The sequence below is a fragment of the Phocoena sinus genome, chromosome 17 (assembly GCF_008692025.1).
Source record: "Phocoena sinus isolate mPhoSin1 chromosome 17, mPhoSin1.pri, whole genome shotgun sequence".
In the NCBI taxonomy this organism is placed as follows: Eukaryota; Metazoa; Chordata; class Mammalia; order Artiodactyla; family Phocoenidae; genus Phocoena; species Phocoena sinus.
Genome location: NC_045779.1, coordinates 48588 through 65448, shown reverse-complemented (window position 1 = coordinate 65448; position 16861 = coordinate 48588). Strand labels below are relative to the sequence as shown.

General features: G+C 40.4%; 1 protein-coding gene and 1 pseudogene across 6 annotated transcripts in view; both read right to left on the bottom strand.

Moving 5' to 3' along the window:
* SPIDR (scaffold protein involved in DNA repair) overlaps nt 1-16861 on the bottom strand; it is a 344503-nt gene that overhangs the window by 310068 nt on the left and 17574 nt on the right. The window lies entirely within an intron of this gene.
* Nucleotides 4821-6282, bottom strand: LOC116742344 (annotated as a pseudogene).

Below are 16861 nucleotides of genomic sequence, written 5' to 3'. Positions count from 1 at the left end.
CAGACTGACCTGGCCTGAGTCACCGCTGAGCTACTGGTTGGTTACACTGACACTTCCCAAGATCCAGTTTCTGTATCAGTAAAGTGAGAATAATAAATATACTTACCTCAAGATGACTACCAAGATAAAATTGACACTAATGACAATACTGTGAAATAATAGTACCACAGACCACCATAACGGAAGGTAGAAGAAGAGCTGATTAACATTCAGCAGAGTTAATATGAGAAGGTACTTTAGACATTTTTTATAAAGATGCTTATATTTTCATACACTATGATTCATAAAATACTGTCTTAATCTAATGACCAACTATAATATTTCAAACCTCGAGAAATAAGAAAAAGCAGCTTACTGATTAGAACTCTACAGCCTCTCAGACAGTTTAAGGAGCAGAAGGGAATTAAGCGACTTTCCTGGTGGCGCAGTGGATAAGACTGAGCTCCCAATGCAGGGGGCCCGGGTTCTATCCCTGGTCAGGGAAGTAGATCCCACATGCACGCCACAACTAAGAGTTCACAGGCCACAACTAAGAAGCCCACCTGCCGCAACTTAGATCCGGCGCAACCAAATAAATATTTCAAAAAAACATTAAAAATAAAGAAGAAGGGAATTAAATGACTCATTGGAAAAGGTCAGTTTATTGCAGAGTCAAAGTCACTATTCCATGAGCTGCCCCCATAACCAGTGCTCTAGCCTTCTTATCTTTCTCACAGTCAGGCAATGCCGATTAAGAAAGACCGACCCTCCTGATGTGGGGACAACAGACGTTAATAAATAAGAAAATAAAGGGTATTAGAACAAGTCCGAGAAAAAAACATGTAAGTAAAATAAATTTTCACAAAGCATAACAAAATTTTTGAAAACTGCCTATAAGGTTCAAGACAACTTTGCCCTTTCCTTTGTTTCCTGCCAGGCTGTCCTTCCAACTCTCTTCAGTCTGACCTGCTGGACCCCTCAGGATTTGGCCCAAGGACTACCTTCTTCACAAATCCTCCTGTACTGTTATAGCCCTCAGTCATCCTCCTTGAACCACTCGTTTGGAAATCAGCACTTCCAATAGCACCTCCACTGCCACAATAGAGAATGTTATTTTCATGTGTTTATGTCTTCTATGACCTCAAAACCAGGATTCACTTATAACTTACGTTCTACAAGAGGCAAACTCTAAAAGTGCTAGCTTCCGGAACTTGCTGGTTTATCCCTTGTCTGCTAAATAATTTCAGCATATGCTAAATAAGTTTAGGAGTCACCTAAATCATTGCTTCATTTAAGGAAGTTCATATCTATACTATCTTTTCCATTCATGGAAGAGTTTTTTCAGGAAAGAATCCATAGCCATTCCAGTGTTTTAAAGTTTTCGGTCAGAAAAGCATTAAATCATGTAGCAGTTTAAATTCATTTCTTCTTCTGTCATCAGAGAAAATAAAGGAAACGGTTGCCACATTTTGTATAATTTTCATATACTTTCAAACTTAAGAGTACTTTGGCTAAGTAGTAAATGTCTGGAATGTACAATTATGCTTAAACTTACAGTACAATAATCACCTAGTTTGGGTGTCATCAAACACCTAAACTGTTCAAACAAACCAGACTAATTTACTACAGCTATTCTAAGACTCTGATGCTAGAATCCTAATCTCTAGCAATCTAGCCCTCTTTTTCTCATTCTTCTCAACAATCCGGAACTTCTTAATGTAACAATGTTGGAAATATGGTGATGTATTTAATTTTCAACACTTGAAAAGAAAAGCAGAATTATTTTCCACTAGCCCTGTACACCAGCTCAGAATACCATTAGTCTGAAACTTATTTTTTTCTGAAATGGAAAATTCCTCTGCTAGAAACCAAGTTCCCATGCCAGGCTGCCTAAAACCACTCTTGGCTCCACTGACATGGCTCCACTGACATTACTCTTAATCTAAGGGCTTAAAAGACATAAAACAATGACAGTTGCTAATACATCACACTCTGGGTCCAATTTTATTTTACTGATCCCTCCCCACTCAAAGGCAAACAATGAGTTTGCGTTGGTTCTTTCCCATTCCTGCTTCCTCACTGTTGAGATGTTGAAGCACAGCAACCTATAAACTCCAACTGTGATAAATTTATTCTCATGCAAAGGCAGGATTATCAGCAAGACCCCTTCAAAGGCTACAGATGCAAGTCTTTGTCCCTCCTTCCCTCACAGCCCTCTAACCAAATCTCTACTTACAGTTCAACCCTAACCCGCCTACTCTTCAGAAGATGGAAGTCTGAATAAAATTACAATAGACTTTAACTTAAAAGCAATTAGTTAAAAAGATGCTTAATAAAAGCTATTTGTGACAAACCTAGAGCCAACATAACACTCAATGGTGAAAAGTTGAAAGCCTTTTTGCTGATTCCTGGAATAAGACAAGAATGGCCACTCTCACCACTTCTATTCAACATAGTATTGGAAGTCCTAGCCACAACAATCAGACAAGAAAAAGAAACAAAAGGTAACCAAACTGGAAGAGAAGAGATAAAACTGTCATTTTATGCAAATGACATGATACTATATGTAGAAAACCCTAAAGACTCCACACAAAAACCACTAGAAATGATAAATTCAGCAAGGTAGCAGGATACAAAATTAACATTCAGGAATTGACTGTATTTCTTTATACTAACAATGAAATATCAAAAAGGGAAAGTAAAAAAAAAAAATCCCTTTTAAAATCGCATTAAAAATAATAAAATACTTAGAATAAAACTGACCAAGGAAGTGAAAGACTTATACACTGAGAACTATAAAACACTGATAAAGAAAGCTAAAGATAATTGAAAGATACACCACACTCTTGGATTGGAAGAATTAATATTGTTAAAATGGCCACACTACCCAAAGCAATCTACAGATTTAACGCGATTACCATCAAATTACCCGTGACATTCTTCACAGAACTAAAACAAATAATCCTATAATTTATATGGAACCATGAAAGATCCAGAACTGCCAAAGCAATCCTGAGGAAAAAGAACAAAGCTGGAGGCATAACCCTCCCAGGTTTCAAACAATACCACAAAACTACAGTAATCAAACAGCGTGGTACCGCCACAAAAACAGACATATGGATCAGTGGAACAGAACGGAGAGCCCAGAATTAAACCCACACACCTACAGTCATTTAATCTTTGACAAAGGAAGCAAGAATATACAACAGAAAAAAGACAGTCTCTTTGGCAAATGGCGTTGGTTAAGCTGGACAGCCGCATGTAAACCAATAAGTGAGAACACTCTCTCACACAATACACAAAAATGAACTCAAAATGTCTTAAATACTTAAGATAGGACACCACAAAACTCCTACAAGAGAACACACGCAAAACATTCTCTAACATAAACTGCAGCAATGTTTTCTTAGGTCAGTCTCCCAAGGCAATACAAATAAAAACAAAAATCAACAAATGGGACCTAACCAAACTTATGAGCTTTTGCACAGCAAAGGAAACCATAAACAAAATGAAAAGACAAACTATGGGCAGGGAGAAAATATTTGCAAACGATGCAACCAACAAGGGCTTAATTTCCAAAATATACAATTGGCTCATATAAATCAGTAACAAAAAATCCAAACAACCCAATCAAATAAAAAACAGGTAGAAGACCTAAATAGACATTTCTCCTAAGAAGATATACAGATGACTGATAGGCACATGAAAAGATGCTCAACGTTGCTAATTATCAGAGAAATGCAAATCAAAACTACAATAAGGTATCACCTCACTCTGGTCAGAATGGCCATCCCATTAAAAAGTCTACAAATAATAAATGCTAGAGGGGTGTGGAGAAAATGGAACCCTCTTACATTGTTGGTGGGAATGTAAATTGGTAAAGCCACTATGGAAAACAGTATGGAGGTGCCTTAAAAAACTAAAAATAGAGTTACCGTATGATCCAACAATCCCACTCCTGGACATATATCCAGAGAAAATTCTAATTCAAAAAGATACATGCACCCCAGTGTTCATAGCAGCACTATTTACAACAGCCAAGACATGGAAGCAACCTAAATGTCCACTGACAAATAAATAGATAAAGAAGATGTGGTATATAATTACAATGAAATACTACTCAGTCATTAAAAAAGTATAAAATAATGCCATTTGCAGCAACATGCTTCCCCTTCCAGTGTGACAGTGCTTCTTATAATTTAGCAGCGTCTCCAGGCTGAAAGATGTCATGTGTGAGAATTTTAAGAAATGCGCATCCACATCCTGACGGCCAGAAATGAATATCCACAAGCACCCTTTCAAAGCTTTTATCCAAACTACCTCTACCAACTCTACATCTTAAAGTAACTTCGTGCCCTTGTATATAAGACAAAACCACGCAAAACAAAGCCCCAGAAGCCCCCTTTCCCATTCTAAATTAGTGACCTCGTGGATTTTGTTTTATTTCCAGCTTGTGTAAAATGTGGTAGTGATCCTTCTGGTAAACAGGAGGTTGGCAACAAATAGAAACACCTCTCCTCACACTCTACTGGATCATAATCAGGTCAGATAAACGTGCCAGCCTGTTGGTAACTGTGTACTATGAGAATCTGGTACCTTGGAGGGCTCTGATTTGGTACAAGGGAGACACCCTGTTGCCAGGATAAGCACTTGCCACGTGAAATTCAGGCCCACAAAAACTCTCCCTTGCTATCTCTGACCCCAAAGGCAAGTGATATAGGCCTTAAACTTGCTGCCATCCTTAATTTCCTCATTCATAAACTTTCCTTAGAAAACCCAAATCCCCATTCCTCTTTTTAAATAGATTGCTGCCTTCAGCCCCGATGGCCAATAGCAGACATCTATTTCCCAATGGATGAGAGAGATTCCTTCACCTTCTTGGTCATGGTTGGGATGAGGTTCACGTGGCCATTCACACACGTGGTCATGCAACTCTCCAGCAGCCGCTTCACCTGAACCTATTTACTCCCCACATCTGTTGAATCTTTGACTTTGTCGTTGCAATACATTGTGCACTGGGCCAGGCACTCTTGGAACTTCTCCAACTCGCTGGTCACCAGGGCCTGGGCTTGAGATAGAGGTGCATGGCAGCACTCAATGCACTGGCGCGCTTGCTGCATGGACGCCTGGTTGTCCTCACAGCAGGCGGCGCTGCACCGGAACATGAGGCCCTGCATCTTCCGGATGTTCTCTCTCCAGACTTATCACCATAGAGTCCACCGCCTCCTGCACCCAGAGCTGCTGCAGCTCCGCCACGGCGACCCCGCACTGCTCCCTGCCACGCAGGCGCCCACATGGACTCCCACGCACAAGCCCGCCCCCCCCCGAATTAAGATTTTACCTAATTATGGGACTTCCCTGGTGGTGCAGTGATTAAGACTCTGCAATCCCAATGCAGGGGGCCCAGGTTCGATCCCTGGTCCGGGAACTAGACCCCACATGCATGCCACAGCTAAGAGTTCGCATGCCACAGCTAAGAAGCTGGCAAGCCACAACTAAGGAGCCCTCGAGCTGCAACTAAGGAGCCTGCCTGCCACAACTAAGACCTCATGCAACCGAATAAATTACTTTTACATAATTGTAAACCACCTCAGATATAACTCTGTAATCACACACTACTAAAGTAAAACCAGCTCCAATGAAAAGAAGCACAGGGCTTCCCTGGTGGCGCAGTGGTTGGGAGTCCGCCTGCCGATGCAGGGGACACGGGTTCGTATCCCGATCCGGGAAGATCCCACATGCCGCGGAGCGGCTGGGCCCGTGAGCCATGGCCACTGAGCCTGCGCGTCCGGAGCCTGTGCTCCGCAACGGGAGAGGCCACAACAGTGAGAGGCCCATATACCGCAAAAAAAAAAAAAAAAAAAAAAGAAAAGAAGCACAATCGTTTAGCTATCACAAACTGAATATTTATGCTACAGATGGAATGTCTGTGTCCCCCCTATAATTCATATGTTGAAACCTAATCCCCAATGTGATGGTATTTGGAGGTGAGGACTTCGGGAGGTGCTTAGTTCACAAGGATGGAACCCTCACGAATGGGATTAGTGCCCTTATATAAGAGGTACTAGAGAGATCCACTATGTGTGGACAAAAAGATGGCTAGGAACCATGAAGTGGGCCCTCAACAAACACTGAATGTACTGGCACCTTAAATTTGAACTTCCCAGCCTCCAGAACTGTGACACATTTGTGTTGTTTATAAACCATTAGCCTATGGCATTTTTGTTACAGCAGCCTGAACAGACTAAGATAATTCAGTAGCTGCCAGACATCACTGCAAATGTTTCATGTCTATTACCTCATATAGATCCTAGGTGATATCTTATGCTGAAATGAGTAGTATTAATTCCATTTCACAGACAAAGAAACTAACTGTTGAAGACATTTTTCAAGACCATGTATCTGTAAATAGCAAAGCCAGGATCAAAATTCAAGCTAGTTTAAGCCCAAGGACCATATTCTTAATAGGGCTACATTTTTCTGCAAATGAGAAAAAGACACTCCCTTCTCAAGTCACTGTACTTCCATATATTTGGAAATTGTCATAACATACTGATTTTATTAGGAAAGGTGCTTTATTGCCATCTACTAAAAGAGTAGCATAATAAATATACAAATTTTGCAGGACATGACTATGAACAGGGCCTCTGCGGGCACTGCGGTTTTCAACCTGCACAACCAAATGCAGCCACTCTGGTGGTTAAAAACAAATGGAATTTCAATATATTTTTAGCATTACTGAAAACTAAATTCAACAAACCAGCGCTTGTAATCACTTAAGCACAGAAAACACAGAGAAACATCATGAACCCTGTCCTCAAGAAATCGATATGATCATTAGACCTGTCACAAAACACAATACAGAGAAGTAAAATAACAGAAGTTAGTATAAACATGCAGAGGCAGTATGAAGATTGCAGAGATTAATTCTAAAAACCACTTTTTAATTTCTTTCCCTCACTGAAGCCTTATAGTAACTCTGTGAGTTAAGGCAGCAATCACAAATTCACTTCAAAATGAGGGCACATGAATGTGAATTAGGGAGAGACATTTGCAGACTGAGAAGAGGATTTTGTTTGTCATAAACATGGGCTCTTAAGGTGTGAAAAGAAAGACAACCATGGGTAAAAGACCTATTAGGGAAAGACTGAAAAAGTAAACATGGAGTAAAGAATCTCACCTCACCTAAAAGGAAGGCTAGGGAATTAATTCCCTGGTAGTCCAGTGATTAGGACTCAGTGCTTCCACTGCTGGGGCCTGAGTTTGATCTATACTCAGAGAACTAAGATCCTGTAAGCTGCACAGAGCGGGCCAAAAAACAAACAAACAAACAAGTTTAGCCTTTGTCCTTGGCTTCTGGAAAGTAATGTCTATACCCTTGGAATACCATGGCTGACAGAAGTGTCTTTCTTTGCCTGAGAGCTTCAGTTACACCAGACAGTCTAATAATGTGATTTAGGGTGGTGGCTAATCACACCCCATACTGTTAGCATGGGGGCTGGTGACACCAGAAAGACAGTATGATTTAGAGTGTAGGCTTTAAGTCACACACAGAAGAACTGGAGCCTGAGATCAGCCATTTATGTCTACGTAATGGAGCCTTAGTCTGTTCAGGCTACTATAACAAAACGCCATAAAGTAGGTAGCCTATAAACAACAAACACTTCTCAAGTTCTAGGAGCTGGGAAGTCCAAGATCAAGGTGTCAGCAGATTCAGTGTTAGCGGTGAAATGTGGCAAAGGCCCACTTCCTCACTGATGCTAAAGAGAGGAGGGATCTCTCTGGAACCTCTTTTATAAGGGCACTAATCCCATTCATGAGAGCTCCACCCTCATGACCTATTTACTTTTCGAAGACTCCACCTCCAAATACTACCACATTGAGGATTAGGTTTCAACATATGAATGGGGGTTGGGAATAGAGAACACAAATATGCAGTCCACAGCAAAGCCCCAGTAAAAACTCTGGACACCAAGGCTCAGGTGAGGTTCCCTCCTTGACAATAACCCACCTATACAGTCACACATTGATACCAAACATGTAACTCATCCTGACTCTATGAGAAAACCACGAAAGTTCCATGACTGGAACTCACATCCCAATTTCAAAACTTACTACAAAATAACAGTAATCAAATCAGTGTGGTACAGGCATAACAATAGACCCAGTCAATGGAACAGAATTCATAGTCCAGAAAAACCCATACATCTGTGGTCAAACGATTTCTGTCAAGGGTCTGACAAAAAATAACAGAAGTTAGTAAGCAGCGGTTTCAGACATGACACAAAAGGACAAGTTAACAAAAAATGAATAAACTAAACTTCATCAATATTTAAAACTTATGAATTTCAAAAGATATTATCAGAAAGCAGAAGGACAATTCATATAATGGGAGAAAATATTTGCAAATCACATATCCAACTAAGAATCTAGTACCCAAAATATATGAAGAACTCCCGCAACTCAACAACTCAGTTTAAAACTCGGTAAAAGTCTGATAGACATTTCTCCAAAGAGGGCATACAAATGACCAACAGTCACATAAAAAGATGTTTGATATCATTAGTCATTAGGGAAACACAAATCAAAACCACAATGTGAGATACCAACTCCCACCCATTTTAATAGTTACTGTCAAAAAATAAATAAGTAATAAGTATTGGCAAGGATATGGAAAAAACTGGAACCCCTGTGCATTGCTGGTAGAAATACAATATGATACAGTTGCTATAGAAAATGGTACAGTGGATCCTCCAAAAAATTAAACATAGAATTACCATAGGATCTAGCAATTCTACTTCTGAGCAATTCGATTTCCCAAAAGAACTGAAAGCAGGGACTCAAATGGATGTTTGGGTATTTTTAAGTAAATATTTACTTATTTATTTTGGCTGTGCCAGGTCTTAGTTGCAGCACACAGGATCTTCTCTGCGACATGCAGACTCCTTAGTTGCAGCACACAGACTTCTTAGTTGCCGCATGCGAACTCTTTGTTGCGGCATGCGTGCAGGATCTAGTTCCCTGACCAGGGATCGAACCCAGGCCCCCTGGGTTGGGAGCGTGCAGTCGTACGTACCCCCTGGACCACCAGGGAAGTCCCTCAAATGTATGTTTAAATGTCAAAGTTCAAAATAACATTATTCACAATAACTAAAAACTGGAAACAACCCAAATGTCCACCAATGGATGAATGGATAAACAAAATAAGCATGTACATGTAAATAAAAACTATTCACAGCCTTAAAAAGCAATGAAATCCTGACACATTGTAGGTTTGCGACCTCAGGAGTCCCCAGGTGAAGTCTGAAACTGGTGCCCATGCATAGAGGACAAGGAGAGCCCAAGAAAGAGGTAGATCACTCCAGATTGGTAGCTGGCAGTTTTAATATGCAAGGGAACTTACACACAAGCCAAGATTCACACACAGGCTGGTCTGACTCCACAATTCAAACTCCTTACCCCAAGCCAGCATTTCTTAAGATGCAACCCAAGATCTGATGAGGAACTAATATCCAAAATGCATAAAGAACACCTAACAACTCAACAACAAAAAGACCAACAACTCAATTTTTAAGTGGGCAAAGGACCTGAAAGAGACATTTCTCCAAAGTAGATATACAAATGGCTAATAAGCACATGAAAGGGTGCTCAACATCATTATTCATGAGAGAATTGTGAATCAAAACCACAATGAGATACCACTTCACACCCATTAGGAATGACTACTATTAAAAAAAGTTAAAATTTAAAAAATTTAAAAAAAAACAGAAAATAGTAAGTCCTAGCAAGGACATGGAAAAACTGAAACCCTCGTACATTCTGACAGAAATGCAAAACGATGCACTCACTGTGGATAAAAGTATGGTGGCTACTCAAAAGTTAAAAATATAATTACCATATGATCCAGCATATACCCAAAAGAATTGAAAGCAGAGACTCAAACAGATATTTCCCCAACAATGTTCAGAGTGCCATATTCACAAGAGCCAAAAGGCTGAAACAATCCAAACGTCCATCAATGGATGAATGATACACAAAATGTGGTATACACATACAACGGACTACATTCAGCCTTAAAGAAAGAAAAGAATTCGGGGCCTCCCCGGCGGCGCAGTGGTTGAGAGTACGTCTGCCGATGCAGCGGACGCGGGCTCGTGCCCCGGTCCGGGAGGATCCCACATGCCACAGAGCGGCTGGGCCCGTGAGCCATGGCCGCTGAGCCTGTGCGTCTGGAGCCTGTGCTCCGCAACGGGAGAGGCCACAACAGTGAGAGGCCTGCGTACCGCAAAAAAAAAAAAAAAAAAGAAGAAAGAAAAAAATTCTGACACACAATACAACATGGAAGAACCTTCAAGACATTAAGCTAAATGAAATAAGTCAGACACAAAAGGACAAAAATTATGATTCCACTTATATTAGGTCCCTAAAGTCATCAAACTCAGAGACATAAAGTAGAATGGTGGTTGCCAGGGGCTGCGGGGAGGGGAAAATGAGGAGTTGTTGTTGAATGGGTATAATTTCAGTTTGGGATGATGAAAAGTTCTGGAGATGGATGGTGGTGATAGTTTCGGAACAACATGAAAGTACTTAATGTCACAGACCATAGACTTAAAAATTGTTAAAATAGTTAATTTCATTCTATTTGACCACAATTTTTAAAATGCAATCAAGGGCGATGCACATCAGAATCACCACGTATGCTTTTAGAGATAGGATACTCAAACCTCAAATTAGAATCCTGAGTGATGAGAGGCCCACCAACCAGCCTGGTGAGCTAGGCACTATTAAAGTTTGAGAACCACCACCAAGAACAATGGATTAAAATCCAACCTCTAGGGACTTCCCTGGTGGTGCAGTGGTTAAGAATCCGCCTGCCAATGCAGGGGACACAGGTTCGAGCTCTGGTCTGGGAAGATCCGACATGCCACGGAGCAACTAAGCCCATGCACCACAACTACTAACCCTGCGGTCTAGAGCCCACGAGCCACAACTACTGAGCCCAGGCGCCGCAACTACTGAAGCCTGCACGCCTACAACCCACGCTATGCAACAAGAGAAGCCCCCGCTAACCGCAACTAGAGAAAGCCCACGCACAGCAACGAAGACCTAATGCAGCCAAAAAAAAATCCAACCTGTATGGCTTTACCATACAGGTAAACTAAACACAGAACAAACTTCTCTGCACATGCCTGGAATATTCTGCTGCAGTAAAATACACAATGTTGGGTAAAAATGCTATAGTCTCTATTGAATTTTTTAAAAGGCTGAGGAAAAAACAGAAAGCTTTACATCCCAGTGGCTTGAGGCTATAAAAAGAAAATCCTCAACATGAAGAACAGGATGCCAGTCATGAGACACTGCATTCAGGATTCCAAAGTTTCCTATCTTAATCTGTTCCACCCCTTAGGCCATCATTCAACCATGCACAAGTTTCTCATTAACTTTTTTTTTTAACTCTCTCTCACCCCATCATGCTATCCCTTGCTCCTTCTCTTCCCCAGCACACTTATATAGAGATTTGTCAACACAAAGATTTTATTCTTCAACTACTGCAATGTGATTTCTTCATTAACCTCTCCTCAAAACTGTCTTCCCTTTGATTAATGGATTTCTCCACACTCACAAGTGTACATTTGTTACCTATGTCATTTTAATGCGTAAGTGACAAGAACTGAATGCAGAATTCAACAAAACTGGTTCAAAATAAGGAGGGACTTACACAGAATGTTCAAAGATAAATATTTTTGAGATCTTAGTAAAACTGTGGCCAGAACTCAGGCACTAAGTATGTTTCTCTTCTTTCTATAAATAAATTAGTGGGCTTCCCTGGTGGCGCAGTGGTTGAGAGTCCGCCTGCCGATGCAGGGGACACGGGTTCGTGCCCCGGTCTGGGAGGATCCCACATGCCGCGGAGCGGCTGGGCCCGTGAGCCATGGCCGCTGAGCCTGCGCGTCCGGAGCCTGTCCTCCGCAACGGGAGAGGCCACAACAGTGAGAGGCCCGCGTAACGCATAAAAAAAAAAAAAATAAATAAATAAATAAATAAATAAATAAATTAGTTATTGGGTAGATAATACGTACTGTTTTTCTCGGTCATAGCTTTTAAGAGGAGATACTCTAGAGCTACACCAACTGGACAAGCTTTCTTACACATAACTTTTTAAGAAACTGTTCATGTGTGTTTCAATCTTTACAAAAGTACTCCATTTTTATTTGTCTTAACATTACAATAAATTTTTTAAAAGCATCACCCTATTCCACTATTTGTCCATTCCAAAAACTGAGTACAAAATTATGTACCAGGCACCAAGCCAGCAACCTGACACAACTGTTTTAATATACTGCTGCCCTGTTTGCATCTTCTGATTATATATGTTTTAGTTGTATCCTTAAGATAGACAACATTGTATTCTGCTGCCTTTCTTTGCTTAATAGGAATTTTCTGATGCTCTAGAGGTTCTGCTCCTTAAAAGAACAGAAATTAAAATCTACAACTTTATGAGAAACCAACAGAAATCTTATTTATACGCAAGAATAAATGTTCTGTTTCTGATCTTACCAGGATGGAAAAGAATATTCAGATTGATTTTCAAAAGAGTATCTATGTAATACTAACGACCCTAAGTTTTAAAACTAACATCAATTTTGCAGCAGATATAAGCATTGAGAGGACTTCCCTGGTGGTACAGTGGTTAAGAATCCGCCTGCCAAGCAGGGGACATGGGTTTGAGCCCTGGTCTGGGAAGATCCCACATGCCACGGAGCAACTAAGCTCGTGCGCCACATCTACTGAGTCTGTGCCCTCGAGCCCGCATGTCACAACTACGAAAGCCCGTGCTCCAAAACAAGAGAAGCCACTGCAATGAGAAGCCCGCAGTGAGCACAGCCCCCACTCGCCACAACTAGAGAAAGCCCGCGCGCAAAAATGAAGACCCAACGCAGCCAAAAATAAATAAATCTATAAAATAACTTTAAAAAAAAGCATTGAGAGAAAAGTTTAACAGGAAATACATGAAAGTGCCCATATCACCTGATTGTAGATTTACATGTGTTATTTTCTATTGTATTCTTTCTTTTATAGCTATTCTACAATAGGTGCATATTATTTTTAATATCAGAAAAAACAAAAAGAAATTTTAAACTGTTGTTCTAAACTGCACATATTAAAATCCCAACTATCTTTCCAGCTTGAGTCCCTGTTGCAAAAGGAACTGAGTACTCCCCCTGCTGGTTATTTAAATAGTTCCCCCAAACCTAGAGCAGTGTCTAGAAGCTAATGAAGATTTTAAATCAAATCATGAGAAAATATCTGCAAACAAAGCAACTGACAAAGGATTAATCTCCAAAATATACAAGCACCTCATGCAGCTCAATATCAAAAACACAACCCAATCCAAAAATGGGCAGAAGACCTAAATAGACATTTCTCCAAAGAAGATAGATTGCCAACAAACACATGAAGAATGCTCAACATCACTAACCATCAGAGAAATGCAAATCAAAACTACAATGAGGAATCACCTCACACCAGTCAGAATGGCCATCATCAAAAAATCTACAAACAATAAATGCTGGAGAGGGTGTGGAGAAAAAGGAACCCTCTTGCACTGTTGGTGGGAATGTAAATTGATACAGCCACTATGGAGAATAGTATGGAGGTTCCTTAAAAAACTAAAAACAGAACTACCATATGACCCAGCAATCCCACTCCTGGGCATATACCCTGAGAAAACCATAATTCAAAAAGAGTCATGTACCACAGTGTTCACTGCAGCACTATTTACAATAAACAGGACATGGAAGCAACCTAAGTGTTCATCAACAGATGAATGGATAAAGAAGATGTGGCACATATATACAATGGAATATTACTCAGCCATAGAAAGAAATGAAATTGTTATTTGTAGTTAGGTGGATGGACCTAGAGTCTGTCATACGTACAGAGTGAAGTAAGTCAGAAAAATAAAAATGAAACTGAGTTATTTCTAGTGAGACAGATGGACCTAGAGTCTGTTATACAGAGTGAAGTAAGACAGAAAGAAAAAAACAAACACCGTATGCTAACACACATATATGGAAGCTAAGAAAAAAGAAAAATGGTTCTGAAGAACCTAGGGGCAAGACAGGAATAAAGATGCAGACGTAGATAATGGACTTGAGGACATGGGGAAGGGGAAGGGGAAGATGGGATGAAGTGAGAGAGTGGCATGGACATATATATACTACCAAATGTAAAATAACTAGCTAGTGGGAAGCAGCCGCAGAGCACAGGGAGATCAGCTCCGTGCTTTGTGACCACCTGGGGGGTGGACAGGGAGGGTGGGAGGCAGATGCCAAGAGGTAGGGGATATGGGGATATAGGTATACATACAGCTCTTTCACTTTGTTATACATCAGAAACTAACACAACATTGTAAAGCAATTACACCCCAATAAAGATATTAAAATAAATAAATAAATTTTAAAAAGAAAAAAAAGACAATGATACTTGGACTATGAACTTCAGAGCAAGTTAACAAGACATAAGAAAACTAACTACTCACTTCATACTTTTTCTTCCCTAAGTTTCTTTAGCTACCTCTTTCACCGAATGTCTTCCATACTTCCAAACTTTTCTCCCTACATCCCAACCCATTAGCTTTCCTGATCAAAACCCAAATTATGAAGCAAACATTAAGAGTACTGAATCAAGTTTTAACTTGCTTTTCCTAAATACGTATGTGGGCCTTGAATATATCTAGCTCCAACTCCATCTGCACTTATATTTTAATTAAATTGAGTCATTTAAGATGAAATGGACATAAGAAGACACTGGAACAATGCCTTAAAAATTCGGAGGAAAACTGATTTTCAATCTAGATTTCTCTACTCAGCCAAATTATTAATCAACTATAGGAACAAGATAAAGAAATTTTCAGACATGCAGAGCTCAAAAAAACTCTTAACACACTCTTTATTAGGAAGATACTGGAGAATATATCATGCAAAAGGAGGAAATAAGCCATATTGCCTAAGGGCAGGCATAAAAAATTTTTAATTACGGGCTTCCCTGGTGGTGCAGGGGTTGAGAGTCCGCCTGCCGATGCAGGGGACACGGGTTCGTGCCCTGGTCTGGGAGGATACCACATGCCGCGGAGTGGCTGGGCCTGTGAACCATGGCCGCTGAACCTGCGCGTCCAGAGCCTGTGCTCCGCAACAGGAGAGGCCACAACAGTGAGAGGCCCGCGTACCGCAAAAAATAAAAAAAATTTAATTACCTATAATTAAGTAAAAAATGATGTAAAGAAAAACATGTAGCAATGATTTACTACATTAAAATAATGGTTGCACAAGAAGGAAACAAAGTACACTACTTCAGTCTTCAATGGGCCACATTTATGTGATCATAGTAGTAATATTTATTTCTGGTTTAGCAAAAACCTGTAACAATAACAAAGGATAACAGAGATATGGAATGCTCACATAAGACAGCTAAGTCCTCATCTGCCATACTAGGTAATCAACAGATTAAATATTGGGTTGGGCCCAAGTGCATTTGTTTTCTTCCATAAAATGGCTGTAGTAGCACTTAGTTGTCTTTAACTTCATCCGAAACAATTTTGTTAGAGTGTATTGTAACAGCTGTCCTATCAGCATGCATTAAAAAAAAAGCTTACCAAAGTTGGTGAATTTTTGTGTAGCCATCTTAATATTGAAGACAGAAGAAAAAAGCAACATTTTCGGCATATTATGCTTTATTTCAATAAAGGTAAAAACTCAACTGAAATGCAAGAACAGATTTGTGTAGTGTATGGAAGAGGTGCTGTGACTCATCGAACGTGTCAAAAGTGGTTTGCGAAGTTTCATGCTGGAGATTTCTCACTGGACGACGCTCCACAGATGGGTAGACCAGCTGCAGTTGACAGCGATGAAATCGAGACATTAATTGAGATCAACATTATACCATGCAGGAGACAGCCGACATACTCAAAATATCCAATTCAAGTGTTAAAAGCATTTGTACCAGCTTGGTTATGTTAGTTGCTTTGATGTTTGGATTCCACATAAGTAAAAAAAAAACTTTCTTAACTGTATTTCCACGTTCGATTTTCTACTGAAACGTAAAAAAAACAGTTCCATTTTTAAAACAAATTGTGATGGGTGATGGAAAATGGATACTGTACAGTGATGTGGAACAGAAGAGATAGTAGGGCAACTGAAATGAACCTCCACCAACCACACCAAAGGCTGGTCTTCATCCAAAGAAGATGAGGTGGTGTATATAGTGGCATTGGAAGGGAGTCCTCTACTACAAGCTCCTTCTGGAAAACCAAACAATTAATTCCAACAAGTACTGCTCCCCATGAGACCAACTGAAAGCAGCACTCTACGAAAAGTGTCTGCAATTAGTCTACAGAAAACGCATAGTCTTCAAGATAACGCAAGACCACATGTTTCTTTAATGACAGGCAAAAACTGTTAAAGTTTGGCTGGGAAGTTCTAATCCACCCACTGTGTTCACTAGACATTGCACCTTCGGCTTTCCAATTATTTTAGTCTTCACAAAGTTCTCTTAACAGAAAAAATTTCAATTCCCTGGAAGACTGTAAAAGGCACCTGGAGGGCTTCCCTGGTGGCACAGTGGTTGAGAGTCCGCCTGCCTATGCAGGGGACATGGGTTCATGCCCCGGTCCGGGAAGATCCGACATGCCGCGGAGCAGCTGGGCCCGTGAGCCATGGCCGCTGAGCCTGCACGTCCGGAGCCTGTGCTCCGCAGCAGAAGAGGCCACAACAGTGAGAGGCCCGCGTACCTCAAAAAAAAACAAAAAAACAAAAACAAAAACAAATGTGGGGTTTAAAAAAAAAAAAAAAAAGGCACCTGGAACAGATCTCTGCTCAAAAAG